The 19,698-nt window shown below is 31.2% G+C and overlaps 1 long non-coding RNA gene across 4 annotated transcripts; it reads left to right on the top strand.

The window, feature by feature from the left end:
- The first annotated feature begins 14,045 nt into the window (after positions 1 to 14,045).
- Positions 14,046 to 19,419, top strand: LOC146944827 (uncharacterized). Of its 4 annotated transcripts, XR_015026101.1 has the most exons (6): positions 14,046 to 14,450; positions 15,685 to 15,793; positions 16,332 to 16,416; positions 17,268 to 17,372; positions 17,681 to 17,749; positions 18,648 to 19,419. It is a non-coding gene; the product is annotated as an uncharacterized LOC146944827 (long non-coding RNA). The 4 variants fall into 4 exon arrangements; XR_015026100.1 differs by lacking the exon at positions 18,648 to 19,419 and having other exon boundaries at positions 17,681 to 17,993; XR_015026103.1 differs by lacking the exon at positions 18,648 to 19,419 and having other exon boundaries at positions 17,268 to 17,367; positions 17,681 to 17,993.
- Positions 19,420 to 19,698: the final 279 nt, after the last annotated feature.

Below are 19,698 nucleotides of genomic sequence, written 5' to 3' on the forward strand. Positions count from 1 at the left end.
TTTCGAAGTCCAACTCATTTCATCTTAGTTAATTATCAAGATGGTTCTTGACTAGGGTGCTACCAACTTAGTTCTTTAGACTAATAAAATTTAAAAAATGTCTTCAATCTGTAACCATCTAAAAATCAAACAAACAAGGGAAAAGGAAAAATTGAGATAGATCGAAGAACAAAACGCAGAATCTGACAAAGAAACACGAAGAATCATGCGAACCAAGCTAAGACTTTGTGAAGAAATCGATCGAAGAAGATGATCAATGATGAATGCACAACGGAAAAACGATTTGAAGAAAAAGGTTACGAATGGAACTTTGTTATTGATGAATGAGTGATTACATCATGTATATATAGACAAAAGTCTCTGCAGTGTAAGCTATCTAATGCTCTAGTGTATCCTCTAAGCTAGTTACTTAAGGTACAAGTAATCTCAGTCAACTGTAGTGTTGATTTCTTCATTCTTATCATCCAAGACACTCTTGCCACAACTTAACAAGTACTGCCTGTTGTCCACAGTACCAGAAGAGATTCTTTCCCAAAACTTCAGAAAACTTTCCACCACAACTTGAACAAACTGTACATCATAAAAATTCAGGCCACTCACTGTAGCCTCATGAAACTGCATACTACCACTTTTTATTAGTTCTGTTTTTGTCACTGAAGAGACACTTGAAATGCTCAAAAGTCTTAACAAGAAACCAACAGAAACTGAACCACTATAGTAAGCTTTTATGTAAGTGTGCCCAAACATTTTGCATTTGGGTTTGTCCCTAAGCAAGACTTTCTCTTTTCTTATTATGCCAAGATTTTCGGTCTTTCCAACCTTCAAGATTGCATGAACGGAAGAGAGACTAAAGTTTACCTACAAAGTTTCTCCTCTCAATGGGACTCATTCATTTGGAGGATTTTAGAAGCATAAAGTGAAGGTACAAAATTATGAGTACTAATGTTGATTGAATGCTGCACTTGTTTCACTTGCTTATAGTAAAATATTACTCCATTACTTTAAAAAGAAATTTTATTTTGTTCAAAACACACATATGATCACAGACTACAGTTCTAAGAAGGGTTAATAGGTCTTTACCCCCTGTAATATAGGTCATTTCCGGTTTTCCCCCCTGTAATTTTTTTTTTTTTTGATTTACCCCCTGTAAAATTTTTTTGTTTCGATTTACCCCCTAGTAGGCCAAACAAAAACCAATTTTATTTTATTTTTTCAAAAAATTTTCGTTTTTGTTTGGCCTATTCGGGGGTAAATTAAAACAAATTTTTTTTACAGGGGGTAAATCAAAAAAAAAAAATTACAGGGGAGAAAACCGGAAATGACCTATATTACAGGGGGTAAAGACCTATTAACCCTTCTAAGAATAGGTGGTCCAGAATTAAATGATCTACTAAAATAATTTGGTGATTTGAAACTATATTTTTTGGCAAATGTTAACTTGTGCCTTCAAGGGCACATGTTAAGGAATTCATTATAGAAATATACGCATTAAAAGTCGTGTAGTCAACTTTTAAAAAGTTAAAATATCATATTTTCCAATGCAAAGTTGCACTTTTTGGGTTCCTTAACATGTGCCCTTAGGGCACAAGTTAACATGACCCAAAAAAAAAAAATGTATTGTTTTAATATTATTAGTCAAAAAAAAAGATGTATGGTTTTAATTAATTTTTGCAATTTTTTTTAGAGTCCGGATCAATTGTCATGCATGGGTCAACTTGCGATCAGCCGATTCAATAAGTGATCTAGTGTATTAATCGGATAGAAAATGTTTGTGTGTTGGTTTGTTTTAAAGAAAGGGAAATGGTAACAAGTTCTCTGAGGGCACTCTTTAACAACCTTTAAATAGCAAATTTTTATAAAAATTGATGCATTTAATGCATTGAAAATTGAACTATTTAACTTTTCCTATAAACATTTTCTTAATTAGGAATCCTTCAAGAGTGCCCTTAGGGCATTCGTTAGCAAGACTTTTTTTTTTTTTTTTTTACAAAACAATACATATGTTGTGCGTGAAAAATCTTTGCATATTCAACTAAATATTTGAAAATTAATATTTTTATTTGATTGCAACAACCATAACATTTTTAAAAAATTTGTTAAAAAATATGATAGGTGATGCTCAACATTGTTTTAAAACCCGATAAGACCAAAACCGATAGGGCGGATCTAACAGATCGGGTGTGAGAAGGAACCAGTTGAATTTTTGATCAAACCGGTGAACTGTTGCGCTCTAGACCCATTTATCCATTGAATATAAACAAATTACAAATGTTTTCAAAAAGATTGCAACCGACCATATTACACCTCCATGTTCTTCACTCTTACCACTCTAATTGATGTTGTCGAGTGATAAGAATGAAAGCAAGGTGGGTATACCACGGTTGTCTAATAAATTCGTGGATCTAAAGCATTATTTGGATTTATTTATATATGTTGACTAAGATCATGTTAATCTATTATACTTGAAGGCATTGCATTGTATTAGTAGAATCAAGGACGTTATTATGAAATTGGAGACTCGACTCTCATAATAAAATAGGTCTCCAATAAAATAAAAACGTTATTTTTTAAAAACTTTTTAATCCTAGGAGGTATAGAGGAAGACTAAAAAAAATGTAGAACATGAAATTAAGGTGGCATATATCAGCAACATATAAAATTTGTTAACATTCAACGTCCAACATATAACAAAATTAGCAATTATATTTTTCAACATTCAACATATATTAGAACCATATATTTGCAACATTCAACAAAATTAGCAATTATACAGTGAAATTTTAAAAAGTAATTACTAATAAGCATTAAACACCATATAACAAAATTCATGTAACTAAACGTCATTAAAAAAAAAAAATTAGAATTAGAAGAACTTCTGAACATGAAACAAAATAAAAATAATTAAGCGAAAGAGAGGTGAAATTTTCCTAAAAGTGTCGTTTAGAAGTGTCACTCCTCCGTTGTGGGAAAGGGAAAAAGAAATGGTTTATGCAAAAAAGAAATGATTATTGTGATTCTTTCAATGAAATAACTTTTTAAATTGACTGAATTAGTGATTATACAAATTGGGGGTGGTTTGATAACATCAGATTTATGTCCAGAAAGGAGAACTAGAATCTAGAAGAAACCCAAACACGTACTGAAGAAAGAAAAAGAAGAAACATATGTTTTCTATTTATTTGAGTGGGAGGTGGGTATTAGACTATAATTTTCTTTGAGGCCGATAGCTTTTGGAGGCCCGACTTAGTTGAGCTGTTTGCACTTCTCCAAAGCCGAGCTTGTGTAGAATATGGGGTGTCACTGTGTTCGGTGCAAGGTTGACACTAACACGTGTACGACACCACTTTAATATGCACTCGACACATATTCTGCCATATCTAGGGGCGATTGGCTTTGTATCAATGGGGTAGCATTGGCTACCCCAAAAGAAAAGAAAAATCTTGAATAATTAGTGTAGTTTTGTATATAGCTACCCCATTGATATGTTATTTGGCTACTCCAAACAATTTTGTTGGTTCAAAGAGGGACGATATTAATAAAATAATTATAATTTATTTAGCTTAGTGTCAATTATAGATAAATCTGACTTCTTAAAACTTCATGGAGCTCAATTCTTATAAATAATTATTGTTAGATTTTATTTTCTTCGCTATCGTTTCATTAAATATAAGTAAAAATTATTGTGACTTTATTTTATTTATTGATTAAGTTTAATATATTAAATTTTAAAATATATTTTATTTTTTCTATAAAAAAAATGTTATTCTTTATATTTGGCCCCTTCGTAAAAATTATACTAGCTTCGCCGCTGGCCATATCCAACAAAAAAAGGTTGATGATGTTTGAAAGGCACGATGTGTGGATACTTTATGATGTTACTATTTCATCAGAATACCCAACACAAAAGCTTCATCTGTTCATCTAGTCTATGAAATCTGAAATTCAATGATCGAAGATGTCAGGAAGGCTATATATAAGCATGCAATATCAAATGTTGAAGAGTTATTATTTGTTCTTATTTCATCAGGTAGGACATGCTACATTAATTGACCGTTGGACTAAGTGTAGCACACATCTCCATTGCCTTGCCCGTTCTTTTAATCCAAGGTTACTAAGTTTTAAATTGATACTTTTTTTTACTTACATCTTATTTTTGATTACATAAATTTATATATTTTTATTGTAGGTATTATAGCAAAAAATGGCTAAGTGAAATCAACTATAGAATTAGTTAGTGAGTTGATGGAGTTCTAAAATTTTAGGCTTGGTTGCTTAGTTTAAGTAGATTTAAGAATGTGTATAGAAATAGCCTCTTGTTTTCTTTTAATGGAATGAAGAAACATAATCACACGCAAAAAGTGAATTAATTAGATATCTTATATATAATGGAAAGTAAGTTGTCTTGGGTGAATTTTGAAGCTTTTAGAGGAAATTATGGTTCACTAACTAAAATGTCTACATTATAAGTTGCTTTTGTGATTTAATTATATTATTAATTTAGAGAAATTGAAACTTTTTCTGGAACATCTATAGAATCAGTAAATGTACTCGTCAAAGAGGCAGAAGATACCAAGAGAAAATAAAATATAGTATCATGAAGCAGTAAACATATTGGCACACATCAATAAAATATATAATGGTAGAATTGGGTAAAAACATTTCAGATGACTTAATTTGAGGCAAGTAGACATCGTATCATGAAAGCATCAAATACCATTGTAACAAATGATATCGAATAACATATATATAAGATCAGGTTGATCCACAACATTTTAGGAAATGGAATTTAGATGCATGTATGTTATTAGAATGAACGATGGATGAAGGGGGTGAATATCTTTTTTTTTGACAAAGGGGTGAATATCTTTTTGAAATTTTTTACGGAGTTTTATTTTAGGAAATGGAATTTAGATGCATGTATGTTATTTAGATACATTCAATTAATGATGTATATGGTCTTTATTATAGACCACATACATCATTTAATGAATGAATCTAAAATGCAAAGTTTTGCTTATAATAGTGACCGGAGGGTGTATACTATTAAACCCTATGACTCAATCTCTTAAAAATTCAAAAAATTATTCAAATCACATATAAATACATATAATTTTACAAACTCATTCTTCAAATTAACCCACATGATTAATACTTAAAAACAATATCTACATTTAGGGTGCGTTTGGCCCGACTTTTTTTGGGTGTAAAAGCTACTTTATAGTTAAAGTAATATATAAGAACTTTAAATATAAAGTTAAAGTTGTTTGGCAATTTTAAATTTTTCTAACTTAAAAGTTATCTTTAAACTAATAATTGTTTGTTGATTTTTATTATTTTTTTTAAGTCTTGATCATAAAAATATATAATAAATGAAAAAATATTTTACAAATTGAAGAAAAATTATTTAAAAAAATATATTTAAAAACTGACTAATTTTTTTAATCAAATTTATAAAGATTCAATATTTTTTAGAAATGATAATTTTGTAAAATGAAATAAGGAAAAGATTATGAATTTTGTACAAGTTATAAATAAAAAATTAATTTTATCAAATGCACAAAATATTTTACAAGAGTACCTTCAAAAAAAATTACAAGAATAATAATTTAAAAATAATTTAATAGTATATTATCTATAGGTTATAACTATAATATTATATCTTCTAAAAAAAACTATAATATTATATTTTGTAAAAAAAAATTATAACAGTCCATGGCTATTTTTTTTTTTGACAAACAGTCCATGGCTATTATTAAATAATTATTTTGTAACATTTAACCATTTTCTAAATATGACTATAATATTATTTTCTCTTATACTATATTACAAATTAAATATGATTGCATATTCTAAGTTATAATATCTTTTTTAAAAAGATAATACTACAACATAGTTCTTTATCACTTTAAAATAACATAGTTCTTTATTATCATTTATAAAAAACAATCGTTATTATAGTATTAATTTATATAGCATAAGATTTGTATACATCGTTAGCAGAAAGTAATATCATAAAGAATAAAGACAATCGTTTTTATTTATTTTAAGAATGGCAGTGTATAATGTCGTTAGCTACCAACGTTTCCAGTATTAAAATGAAAATATAAAAATAGTTGGAGTTGGGTATCGAAGGAGGATCAAAGAAAAAAGGAGGCGAAGTTTTTGAAAAGTTGATATTTTTAACTTTTTTTCAGGCTCCTTTTTCATTGTTTTTGTTCACTAAAAAAAGTTCCTTATTTTATGTAGAGCTTCTTTCAATTTGTGTTTGGCCCGACTTCTCCTTAAAATAACAAGAAAAGTCATAAAAAAGTTCGGCCAAACGGTACCTTAATCATATTAAACTAAATAACTCATCTAAAAAGTAATGAAAAACCAAAATATAAAAATTATTTTCAAAAATATATCCATGTTTTGTATTAATTCTTTTACACATGAGTTTTGTTACTTTTGTTAACGTGTATCATAATATTTGGGCTTATTTTGAGAAGCCCACCACTAGCCCACTACTAAACTACTGAGCACCATCAACAAACCCTAAATAGTTGCAAACATTAACAGCAGCCGCCATCTTCATTTCTCTTTCTTGTCCCAATTCTTTAGCCTCTCATACTCTGTGATTGTCTTTTCTTTCCCATCTTCTCACTGAGATGCAACCGCAGCTCTCTCTAAGTCTGATTTTTCCACAAAATATTGAACTGCAGTTTACCCTTAGCGTTTTTTTGTGCAGAAAACCGGTCCGATCTAAAAATCACCGAGTCACCGGTTCGACTGGAAACCGGCCGGTTCATACCGGTTCGTTACGGTTCAACTGCATACCCGATCCAACTATCTACTCGAACCGGTTATGGCACCGGTTCACGGTTGGACCGGTCACACCGGCCGGTCCGGTCCGAGTTTTAAAATTATGATGATGCTAATCATGAAAATTTGACTCGATTTAAAAGGAGTGACACAAGGAAAATGGACAGAAAGAACGCTTGATATGAATCAATGAATCATGAATTGAATCAAGCAATTCACGGAAGAATTTTCCTATACATGACAACACACAAGACATCAAGGAATCGCATGACACAATGAGACATGGTTTTCTAGGTGATTTAACAAGTTTCTAAGCTAAAGCTAATCAACATAAAAACATCATCGGATCATCTAGACTCTCACATGTTCTGCAAAAACAACACACACAAACATACTCCCTCCGGTCTCATTTATAAGAAAATTTTCACTTTTTAGGTTAATTGAATAAATGATGAATGTGGTCTATAATATAGATCGTATATATCATTTATTGAATGAATCTAAAAAGTCAAAATTTGTTTATAAATGAGACCAGAGGGAGTATATATTATGATAGCTATAAGCAAAACACACAAGTAAGATGCTGCAACAAAAAGGAAAGACTTACTTGCTAGCAATGTTTTTAGTGGACATTTTAGCATGAAGTTTAAAATGAGCTCAAATGTATAAATGGGGGAGTGATATTTCACCCCTATATAAAGTCTGTGATCTGATAACATGTATGCACAATTCTATATATTTTTTACTGTTACAATTTGCAATGATATGTGGTTTTAATTGTAGTTATGTGGGTGTCCAAGGGAAGCAATGTAGAGATATGATGAGAATATGAAAGTACAGTTATGAAGAATAAAGCAGTTACAAAAGAAAGCAAATGAATGACCGTATTTTTTTTTTTTGAATTCCATGAGTCTGACAAACAAAATGCATTCGGATCGGTTCATCAAAAAAAATTCCATTCATAGTTTATTGGACAAATTTTCTACGAAGCTCCTATGTATATATATTTGTAACTATAAATTTCATATTATTTTTTACAAAGCAAATATTTTTTTTTTTAATTCCGTGTCTTTATGGGCTATATGGGTAGACTAAACTATACTTATAAATTAACTGTTTTTTTTAGCAATTGAATGACCGTATTTTTCTTTATAGTTGTGAGAATATGAAAATCATGAAGAATAGAGCAGTTACAAAAGGAAGCAAATGAGTGGCCGTTTTTTTTTTTTTTTTTTTAATTCCATGTCTTTATGGGCTATTTGGCTGGACTAAACTATGCTTATAAACAATTTTTTTTTTTTAGCAATTGAGTGACGGTATTTTTCGGTATTTTTCTTTATAGGTATATGGCTATATTGTAAAATAAAACCAAATCAATTAGTTGTTAAATGAATGAACCGTGTTTCTTTTCTTGTGTTTAATGAATTTTTTTCTTCTTTGCGATGGAATGTTTTTTTTTTTCTCTTGTGAATGGAACACCACTTCATATGCAACATTAATTAATTTCATAAATTAATTGTTTTTTACATGAATTATGCAGCATAAAATTCAATTATTGGAAAGACTATATGTTGGAACACTAGTTAATTCTAGTGAGAAAATTGGAAAGAAAAACACTATGAAAGAACTAGTGTGTGGGTGTGTGACTTAAAAATGTCCCACATTGGAGAGTCACCCCAACTAGCAAGTGTTTATATATGGGTAAAGGGACCTTCAAGGGTGTGCCCTTGGGGTACCCAATTTTGTGAACGGGTGAACGCTTACAAAATATATATATCACGCGCGCGACGCCGCCGCCGTCCAACCGGTCGGGCTTGGTCGTTGGTCGTAGGTGTGCCCTTGGGGTACCCAATTTTGTGAACGGGTGAACGCTTACAATTTGTGAACGGGTGAGCGCTTACAAAATATATATATCACGCGCGCGATTTGTGAACGGGTGAACGCTTACAAAATATATATATCACGCGCGCGACGACGCCGTCGTCCAACCGGTCGGGCTTGGTCGTGGGTCATGGATTAAAAAAAATGATAAAATATTTATGATATATTTATGATATATATTTTTTTGTCACTTGAAAATGTTAAATTAATTAATTAATTAATTTTTCATTATACGAAAGCGTTACGCGTAACAAATGAATGTGTTACGATCCGACCCGATCCAAAACGTGTATCCAGAAATTTCCGGATATATCCAATTAAGAAAGAAAACACGTTTGCTTAAGGATTAAGCAGACTTAATCCCCAAGTCACGCGTAAAACGCGTTTGCTTAAAGATTAAGCAGACTTAATCCCCAAGTCACTCGTTTTTTTGTTACGAACTCTGCCTATAAAAGGAGAGCTCGCCCCACTCATTCTTCACACCAAATCTCACAGTTGATGCTTCCTGTGCGGTTTCTCTCTTCTCCCTTCGATTTGTGTTAACGAATCATTCTTCTTCTTCTACTCCTTTCTGTCCCGTCGGTTTCGAATAGAGCGGTTACGTACCGTATCGAGTGGCTTTGATCAAACGATTAAACCATATTTTGAGGTGTAATTCTCGAGCGACTATATACTGTGCAGTATATACTCGTAACAGTGATCTGGGCTGTTTTATCCTGGAGACGGCGTGGTTGTTAGTCTACTTTGCACAACTTGGGTAGTGCCGCGAAACGTCTTAAAGAAAGCGACCTGGTCGTGACTCACCCAGTAATTTCGTTCGGTATATTTTTAAATTCGAAAAACAACACTATAACTATAGAGAGCTGCCATGTAGGCAAAATCCAAGAGGTTTTTAAGCAAAGGGTGAAATTGTTACATAGAGGTGCCACATAGACAAGTTTGTTTTATGTAGACAACACACAAGACATCAAAGAATCACATGACACAATGAGACATGGTTTTCTAGGTGCTTTAACAAGTTTCTAAGGTAAAGCTAATCAACATAAAAACATCATCAAATAAACCTAGCTATTTAGACATCATCAATACACAAACCTATAACTAAAGCAATATCATCTTCAACAAAAACACGGTTATTATGAGTTTTACATCACTTATATTGCATTTGTTTGATTAATTTAATTCGTTTCGGCATCGTTCTTTCGCACTTTCGTAGTTTATCGTTTTCAGTTCTTTAATCATATATTTATTATCTTTGTCCTGAATTAGTTACAAAACTTTGCTCTATTTTTGTGAATCTATTTGATCATGTTAATGTTTTTATTTCTGGTTAATTTGATTTGTAATCAACTCATACAAGTTTCATTAGGGATGATTTTGGATTTCCGTTTTCAACATTTTTCCTGTAATCAACTCATCAAAAATGTTTTGGTATTTATTTGTTTCCGTGCAGTGGAGAATAATCAGAAATTCTCCTGAATTTGGCCTTTAGAATTCAGTGATAATGCAACTAAAGGTAAAAACTTTTGTAAAGAAAAACATTGTAACAAATAATTTTATAAACAAGCATGTTGGCCGAGACTAATGCTAATCAAAATGTAGGATTACACCACCAACAAAATGGTACTTAATTGATACAGATATAATCAGACACTTACATAACAGCAAAATCGTAATTGATTAAATGCAATTCCGCCTTCAGCTCAGCAAGAGTATTCTTGATTAACCCCTCAGTCACTACAGAGAAATACAAAAATTAACATATTTCCTACTTATACATAATAAACATACATAAGCATGTTGGCGGAAGATAATGATACGGCTAATGCTAATCAAAATGTAGGACTACACCACCAACAAAATGGTACTTAATTGATACAGATTACCACTGAATCCATTGACCAGACGAGAATAAAATTACAAAACCAAGCTACCAAGGCAAGAGGGAGTATCCATTCTATTGTCTTCTGATACAATTGTTTGATTGAATGAGGTGGTGCTTTATTGTTGTTTTTTTAATTATCTTATACTTTCATTTGAATGAGTAGAAGTATATTACTTATATCATCCTTTATCACATTAAGACATGTATAGCGATGTTTCATAAATGACCGACCTGCTTGACATTTGTTGTTGTGACTAGATGAAGTGGAACTTTTTTTTAATACTTTCATTTGTTCTGCCTTACCACGTAAGTTGTAACAATTATACATCTAATCTAAGGAAGAAACCCCACTATCTTTCAGCATTTTCTTACAACAATGTTTTATTTCATGAATGTTGGCTTAATTATAATTTATAAGGTAGACCAATTTTGATTAACTGGTGTACCAGTAAGCCAAAGTTTACATCAATGCAACAAATAAGTAGGTTGAAAATAATCTAGTTTCTTACTGGTATATATTATGTCTAGTTTGTAGATCCAGTTTCACTATAGTAAGTAGCAACTTAGTATTAGTAAGTGAATTCTAAGGTTACAAATATCTTTTTAATTATTTTAAAATTCAAAATTGTCGATTGTGTTTTTAGGCTTGAAAGGAAGAAAGAACATATGCATGTTTGTTTTGTACTACCTACTACTAGTATTAGTATGTTTGAATATGTGAAATGCAAAAGGAGAACTCGGTTGAATTTTTTTTTTTTTACATTAGTTATGATTTATAATTTATAATTTGATGTGTTTATTTAATGAGAATCAACGATGTTTAATAGTAAATCACAATATTACATTAGACTTGCATCTATGTTGTGTATCAACTATTAAGTACGTACCTCGTTTATAAAGCTAAACATAATATCAAAGCACATCAATCATGTTTAAGAAAATAATGTGAATCTAAAATGTGTTATAGCAAAAAAAAAAAAAAATTAGTGTGAAGGGAGAGATAGAACAAGATTGTAAGTAAATATTATCTCTCTTTCTTACTACTACTTCTCTTTCATTTTGTTAATATTTTGATTAAGATGAGTTTTTTCATTTCATATATCTATCCTCCTTTATACTCAAAACTCACAACTTAGTTTAATGTTGTTAGTTGAAGAAGAGGCCAAATATTTTTGAGTTGTTGAGTTTGCAAAGGCATGCTGGAGCATGTGATTGCTAAAATCACAAATATGAGCAAAGTAAAAAGTAGTTGGAACTATTCCTTTTATAATTTATGTCTTTGCCTTTCAATTTAAAGACATACAATGTTTTCTCACATTTTGTATTTTTCTTTTTATTAATTTACCACTTATGTATTTTTTTTTGTAATCAGATATTATTATTAATATAAATGAATGAGTAATTTCTTCAAAGCCGGCCCAACAAGTTAAGAGTCTTAAAACGAATTTTATATGAGGTCTTCCAAAATAAATATTTAACAAAATGCTTAAGATAACCTTAAAAAACCAAGTTTCGCTGAGTCAAAAGATTGATACTACAAAAAGGATTTGAGATCTTGATTTTTACCAACGAAGCGCAACCACATCTTATTAATATGTCGTATTATGTATTACTAAATTAATTTTTTTTAAATTTTTTTACCCAAAATTTTAAAGCCTAAAGTCCTAGTTTGATCTGTTTGGCCATTAAGTTGGGCTTAATTTTGTTTCTTTTTTTGGATTTTACAAGGATATGCATACATGACCCGATTCATGCTGCCAGTCTCTATTGGAATATCAATGTTGAGCTTGGTCATCAACTGCTGAAGGTGGTAACACCTCAGAAGTTAAAGCATGGTCTTGAAACTGTTTATGGATCGTTGTCTGATAAAAGCTATCAAAACATCATTTTTATTTTTAACGATTTCGAAGTTGGGTTTGATTTTAATGTACTCTACCAATTTAAATAAATAAATACTCCCTCCGTCCCTTAATGTAACCACCCATTTGATTTTATTTTTGTCCCTAAATGTAACCCCCTTTTCAAATTACTAGATGCATTTATTACTTTTTTTCCTAAACATACCCCTAATTAATACTACTAACTTGTCTTGAAATATGAATAGTCAAATTTAATACACATACAAACAAAGGACAATTTGATAATATTAATACACAAAACAGACACATTAATTACATGACAACTTTTCTTAAGAAATATGAAAAATGCAAAGGGGGTTACATTAAGGGACGGAGGAAGTATCATTTACTTTAGTAAAAGAAAACTATCAAAACATAAATTGATCCAAACTATAATAGAATAAATTCTCAAATATACACGCTATTTAAAGTTACTGTAGTAAGTGTGTTTGGTTCTTTGAAGTCAAATATTATTTTTGACTAATACTAGCATGTCTGGACCTGTGTTTGTGTTGGATCCCTCGTGTCCCAAAGTATTATCAATGAAAACAAAAAAGCTACAATACGTAGCTTTCACGTCAACTTGGCCTTCTACCACAATTTTACAAAACGTATTGTAGTACCAAACGAAAGCTAAATTTAATTTTATAAAGTTAATTCTGGTTGAAAGTAAAATGATTTATGTTTTGATACATTATTTACAAACAAAAATGAATGATGTGTTTTTGAGTAACTCTTTATCCCACAAGAGTTTTGTAGAGAAGGAGCTATCTCCCACGTTGTAACAAATCAAAGTTTGAGTCCTGCTAAATTCAGCCCCGATATTTTGGTGTCACCCGTCTCGAATAAGATAGTAGAGGTAGCCTATAGAAAATTAACCTGTTCTTTTTGGAAATTTGTTAAATTAGCAGGACAATATTGAGGTAGTCGGTTGATAATCTTGGAGTAACAAGTAAATGCATCTTACACCTTTCATCACAGTGAAGAAATCAAAACCATTAAACCTCTTAAAAATAAAAGATTAGACATTGTCGTCTTATCATAATAAGTGTCTTTTAATTAATGTTATGCATGTTTCTGATGAATTATCTTTGAGAGTGCTAATTTCTATAATGAAATGAGCTTCATTTATCAAAGTAGTCTTATTACACTACAAGAAAACATGTTTTTAGAGTCAGAATTTAGCGTCGGCTCCCAACACTAACGCTAATAGCGTCGGTCTAGCATCGGTCAGGCCCACTCTGTTTCAAATCTGAATTTTGTTTATTAAAAAATATAGCGTCGGCCTTACCGACTCTAATTTTGCAGCACTTGAATGTTGTAAATTGTATTTATTGAGCTAGCATGGGTCCATCTAACTCTAAAACTTTTGTAGACAATTATTATTTTTCAAATATTATGAATATATAGAAATTATAATAATTATAATTATCTTTCATATATTGAAATTATAAACATGACAAAAAAAATATAGAAACTTCTTTAAAAAAATATAGAAATTATAAATAACTTTTAATTATTATTATTATTTATTTATTTATTTATTTATTTATTTATTTGGCTAAACAAAACACATAACCACACGTTTCTTTCCTTCTCTATCCTCCTTTTCTTTTACGCGTATCAGCTTCTTAGTTCTCCAAATCCACCACGTTATCCACCTTCTCTCTAAGTTTCTGGCAAATTCCGAGCACCTCACATGAAAATAGAACAACCATTTTGATCATCTCTTCTTCCTCTTCAAAAGCCCTCAATTTATTTGGAGATTGAAAAAGTTTGATTTTTTGAAACCTTATCCTTTCTCTTATTTTCCGGCAACTGAGGACCACCTCTTGAGAAACCAAACCGACCGACCATTCTAGTCCCATTGAGTCCCGCAACAAAATCCCCAAAAGAATCACTGACCAGAGCTTTTTTGTTGGTGACCACCACGCCAGTTTCAAAGCTTATGTTATGAAGCTATTTCACCTCTTTTCTTCCTCATGGTGAGTTTTTCTCAATTACTTCATTTTAGAATTCAATTTTCCTCACTTTAGTTGAAAACCCTAAATTATAAAATTTGTTAATGGTAAATTTGTTTTTGACTATATATGATTAGTGTTGTTAGTTTCACTTTTTCATATCAATTTATCATTCCCTTATTCAAACATCATTGTCCCCATTTGAGTTTAAATCATAAAGTTAATTATTGAATTCCTTAAAGATAGATTCTTAAAAATGGATTCAGACCATTGCAAACTGCTTGTGTATTTTGATAACAAAGTAATTTATAGTTTAGACTTGAAGGATAAATGATGTTCTAATTTTACTTAATATCAAGTTTGTTTTATAAGAGAAAATCTCAGTTTTGGGTTAAAGTTCAGTTTGTGAATTTCGAAGTTAATTATTGCGTTGATTATATTGAAATTACTTCTCTGTTGTCGCGGTCTATGAAGCATAGACACCTCTTGGACTAGACGTGTCGCAGTGTCTGACATGTGTCGGTGTCCGAAACTCCTATGACACGTGTCAGACAACTAAGAGTGTTGTCCTAAATAAAACTATTTTTTCTTTACTTTTACACTCCTATGCCGATGTCCGTGTCGTGTCGGAGTTCGTGCTTCATAGATTGCGGTGCTAGTTGTTAGTTTCTTCTCTATCAATGGGGGTAACAACTTTCTTGTATAATTGGGCTTGGGACAACAATGATGCCATCTAGCTGCTGTCAACTTATTCATTTTTTTTTGTTCCAACTAGGTGACTTCATTTTCTATCTCTTGTTCATTTTGTATATGTACTGTTGTTCTATTTGCTTTGTTTGGCTAGATAAAATATATGGAAATGTAGTAGTATTTATAGGTATTCACTATTTACTTTATTTATAATTTGAGATATGATGCATGATTTTGGGCCTTAGATGAATTTGTTTTGTACTCCTACAGAAACGTGAAGTGTGTTTAATTCTTGGTACATTCTAATTGAAACCCGTGGTAGATGCTTCTTCCAAACAAACAAGTTTGCGAAGACTTCTTGGTAGAAAGCATAAACATCAGCTTGTGAAGCATCCAGGTAGTTGTTGAATGTTAGGAATGCATGAGTTACAAGCAAGTTAATATTTGCACATATAAATTGAGGGATTGAGATGCACCTCAGCTTGTGAAGAATTGATTATAAGAATAAGAATTATTCCTTTGAATGTATTTCTGTTTCCTGTCTTATTCATGTTAATTTGATTACAAGGATTGTCTTCGCACTCATGCATGGGATACAAAGCTTCGGAAGGTTCCACTGGCCTCATTGCTTCTCGCCTTTGTAGTCTCTTCAATGAATGACAATAGTTGTTCTTCCTGTGAGTTTTCTCTCTATATATATAGTTTAGACATGGACTAATATTTTATTTATTTATTATCAAGTAGTGTGTTTTTATAGTGGTGAAATATATGTTGTTTTTGTTTTCCTCTTCTTTCGTGTGTATCTATGATGTAGAGACTTAAAATGTCACAAACTTTTCTTGGCTTAGGGTGTGATGCTATGTATTGTTTTCGGTTGCACATCTACATATTAGATACTTTCACTTGTTTGTGACGACAAATATAAATAAAGCTCTAGAGTCCTCTTGAAACTAGTTATAAATTGTCATGATATCTAGTTGATTCTGAATTTGTTTAAAGTTTAAACTGGAAATTCACTCATATGATTGGCCATCATTGTTTTTAAATTGATATGTAGGCAATTCTTTAGGTATGGTTAGTCATTCCATGCTGTGGCTGTAGCTCTTGATTCTAAAACTACCATATTGCAAAACTATTCTTTTAGTAAACATTAGTTCAAAGGAAAAAAATTAACTCAAATTAATTCTAATATCTTTTCTTTCTTCTTTTCTCAAGGAGTACAAGTGCGAAGGACATGATTCAAGCAAAGTCATCCTTGTATTTAAAGTTACTAGTAGAATCCCTTACAAAAATTTGAAAGGTATTGACATGATACTAATATCAATTATTTATGTTAGGAGATTGACTTCTAACTTAATTCTTATTCTTTAAAGGGATGTCATTTGAGGTCACTAAATTTTCTTCAATTTATGTGTATTTACGATATGATAATTAGCTCATTTCTTTAATATTTTTGTCATGTCTTAAATACTGGTGCTGAGAAGTTGCAAATGTCATTAGGCATGCAATACAAAAATAGTTTTATACCCTTACCCATGGTGGGACTAAACTCACCAATGGTATTAAAGAAGGCTGGTTTGAAAATTCTGGGGTAAGTATTTGTGAAGAGAAATTATTTTGTAGGAAATTGATAGAATATGACAGCCTTGTAGGTTTGAAAAAATTGGGGTAAGTATTTGTGAAGAGAAATTAATCAGTATGAAGTAAATTGATAGAATATGACAACCTTGTAGGAAGTAAATAGCTGATTTTTCATATTTCTTGTTTCCATTGTGTATTTTCATGATCTTTTATGTTTTTGGATCGGCAAATTTTGTTATGTTTTGTGAATTATAAATTTGTGACCAGCTTGAGTCATTAATTTGTTGATGTTATCGTCTTGGTAATTTTTACTTAATATCATGTATGTTTTACTTATAGTTTGTTTTATAAAAGAAAATCTCAGTTTTGGGTTAAAGTTCAGATTGTGAATTTTAAAGTTAATTATTGTGTTGATTATTTTGTTTTGACTTATTTTGGAATTACTTCTCTGTTGCCGCGGAACTGGTTGTAAGTTTCTCTATCAATGCGGCAACAACTTTCTTTTACAATAGGGCTTGCTTTGTATGGAACTTTTTCTTACACATATTTTGTTCTTTCTTCACTCTATAGTTTCTTCAAATGCTACAGTTGCAGCAAGTGGATTTAAAAATTACATCATTTGCAACATCCACCTTGGTTCATTGTGACATATCTTCATGATAAGATAGATGTAAGGTAACTTCCACAGATCTTAGATAGTTAAAAGGCTCTTTAACAATGAATTTATACATTATACACACCCACACACACGCGCGCGCACACACACACACACATACATATATATATATATATATATATATATATATATGACTTTGTTTTTGCAATTCTATACATTTATATAATATAAACTTTTATTATGAGTTGATGTCATATTTTTAGAAAACAAAAGATATAAATTGTGAATTCCATAAATTCTTTTCAAGTTTTATATATTTTTGTATAAGTTCTCATTATAGTGAACTTTTTGTTTCATATCTTTTCAGTTATGGATAATTGTTCAGCTGATGGATGATGCAGTCCCTCCCATCCTCCTTCACATTCTCATTATGGTGGTAATTTGAATGACAAATCATGTAGTCATTACATTCTTGTTATGTAGTTTCAGAATAATTTGTAGTATTAGAATGACTATTACTTTGAACATGTTTATGATAATATATTATGACTTTTTGTGGCATGGCCTTGTAGTCGTAACTTTGTTATTTTGTAATTTTAGACAAATTTGTAGTATTGGAATGACCATTATTCTGAATGTGTGTTATGTTAATGCACTATAACTTTTAGTGGTTGGTTTGATGTGGTGTTCTTGTTTCTAAGTATTTGGTGCAAAATAGGGTACTAGATGTAGGACCAGGGACAATAAAAAGTATATTTTAGTGTCTGATACGCCTACACATCTAAAATAATTATTTTTTAAAATGTTGAATTTAGCGTCGGTAAAGCCGACTCTAAAGGATTTAGTTGACTTTTTTGTAGTTGACTTTAGAGTCAGCTTGTCCGATGCTATATGATTTTGTTGACTTTCCAAGAGGTGTCTAAATTAGCATCGGAGTAGCTTAGAGTCGAATTTTAACTCGGTCAATCCAACTCTAGCTTAGCCTTGGATGGCAGAAAGCCGACTCTACCCAGTAGCTTCGACTTTTTGCCCCGACACCGACGCTAAGCTGACGCTAATACACTGTTAGCGTCCGATTTTACCCTGTTAGAGTGGGTTTCTAGCCGACGCTAAAACACAGTTTTCTTGTAGTGAATTAATTATCGTGGTTAGTGGAGTAGTATGGTGTAGTGAGATACAATAAATCAATGTATATTAATGAAAAAAGTTATTATTGCTTGATTAATAATCTAAAATGACAAATAATCAGACATGTAAGTATTCCAAAGTGAACTCAATATAAGACGGAGACAATATTTAGAACTTTCTTATTTAACAATGATGACTATGTGTAGGTTAAATGTTCCTACGGCTATACCAGGCTTGGTTACAACAAAAAGCAGCATTACTCTTGTTCCAAGGACTGGTGCCTGGTGGACTGAGGATGTATCAATTCTAAACACGATCTTTTCAAAGATCAACATATGTGTTTCCACCACAGCTTATTGGTGAAACTTTGGATGTCAATGCATGTAAGTGTTACCTGACATTATAAGGTTAAAAGTACATCTAGTTCAGCATCACAAACAGAAGAATCCAAGGAGAAAATCAGAAAAATTCTTGAAACAATTGTGAGCATGATTCCTGCATATAGAGATTTAGTTTTAGTTGGGTTTCTTTCTAAGACTTTTGAGTATATCTAGTTAGTTAAGTGTCTCTACAGTGACAAAAACAGAATGAATATGTAGAGGTAGCATACGTACAGTTTCATGAGGCTAGCTAGTGTGAGCGACTTGCTTTACCCTTCAACATCGTCATTTGATAGAATCCAACATGAGAGGGTGTTCAAGTAATTAGTAGATGGTGAAGTAGGTTTAAGCAGATTATTAGTAAGTGGGTCATTGGCGGTTAAATAATAAAAGGGTCATTAGGGTTAAATAATACAATGTTCTCTTTATCTGTATACAAAGAACCCTGGAGATTTAGAGTAGGACCGAATAAGTTTAATGTTTAGGCTAGAGTATGATTCCTCTATGAGTTGTGTCGGAGCCTCTCAGAGTAGTTAGAGAGAAGCCTTCTACTGCTATTATTGCTACTATCAATTAAGCACCCTATTTTCCTAAACTACCATTTGTTTCTTTTTCTTGTTTTTGCTTGTATTATTGTTGATCGATCACATGATCCTTTGGTTTCTACCATCATTGGATCATAATTTTTCTGATAGAGTTAGTTTGAGTTCCGTTGGAATGTTTTTTGAATTTTTGGAAAAGAATGTCCTCTGGTACTGCGGACAACATGAACTACGTACTGGTTAAGGTCAACCATAAAAGTTGGTAATTGTTGATTCTTATCTTCAAGTGGTGGCAAGGGATGATAAATTATAAATTTTCATGGTCTTTTTATTAG

Source organism: Medicago sativa, chromosome 2 (genome assembly GCF_051527215.1).
Source record: "Medicago sativa cultivar Bolivia chromosome 2, Bolivia_mono, whole genome shotgun sequence".
Lineage (NCBI taxonomy): Eukaryota > Viridiplantae > Streptophyta > Magnoliopsida > Fabales > Fabaceae > Medicago > Medicago sativa.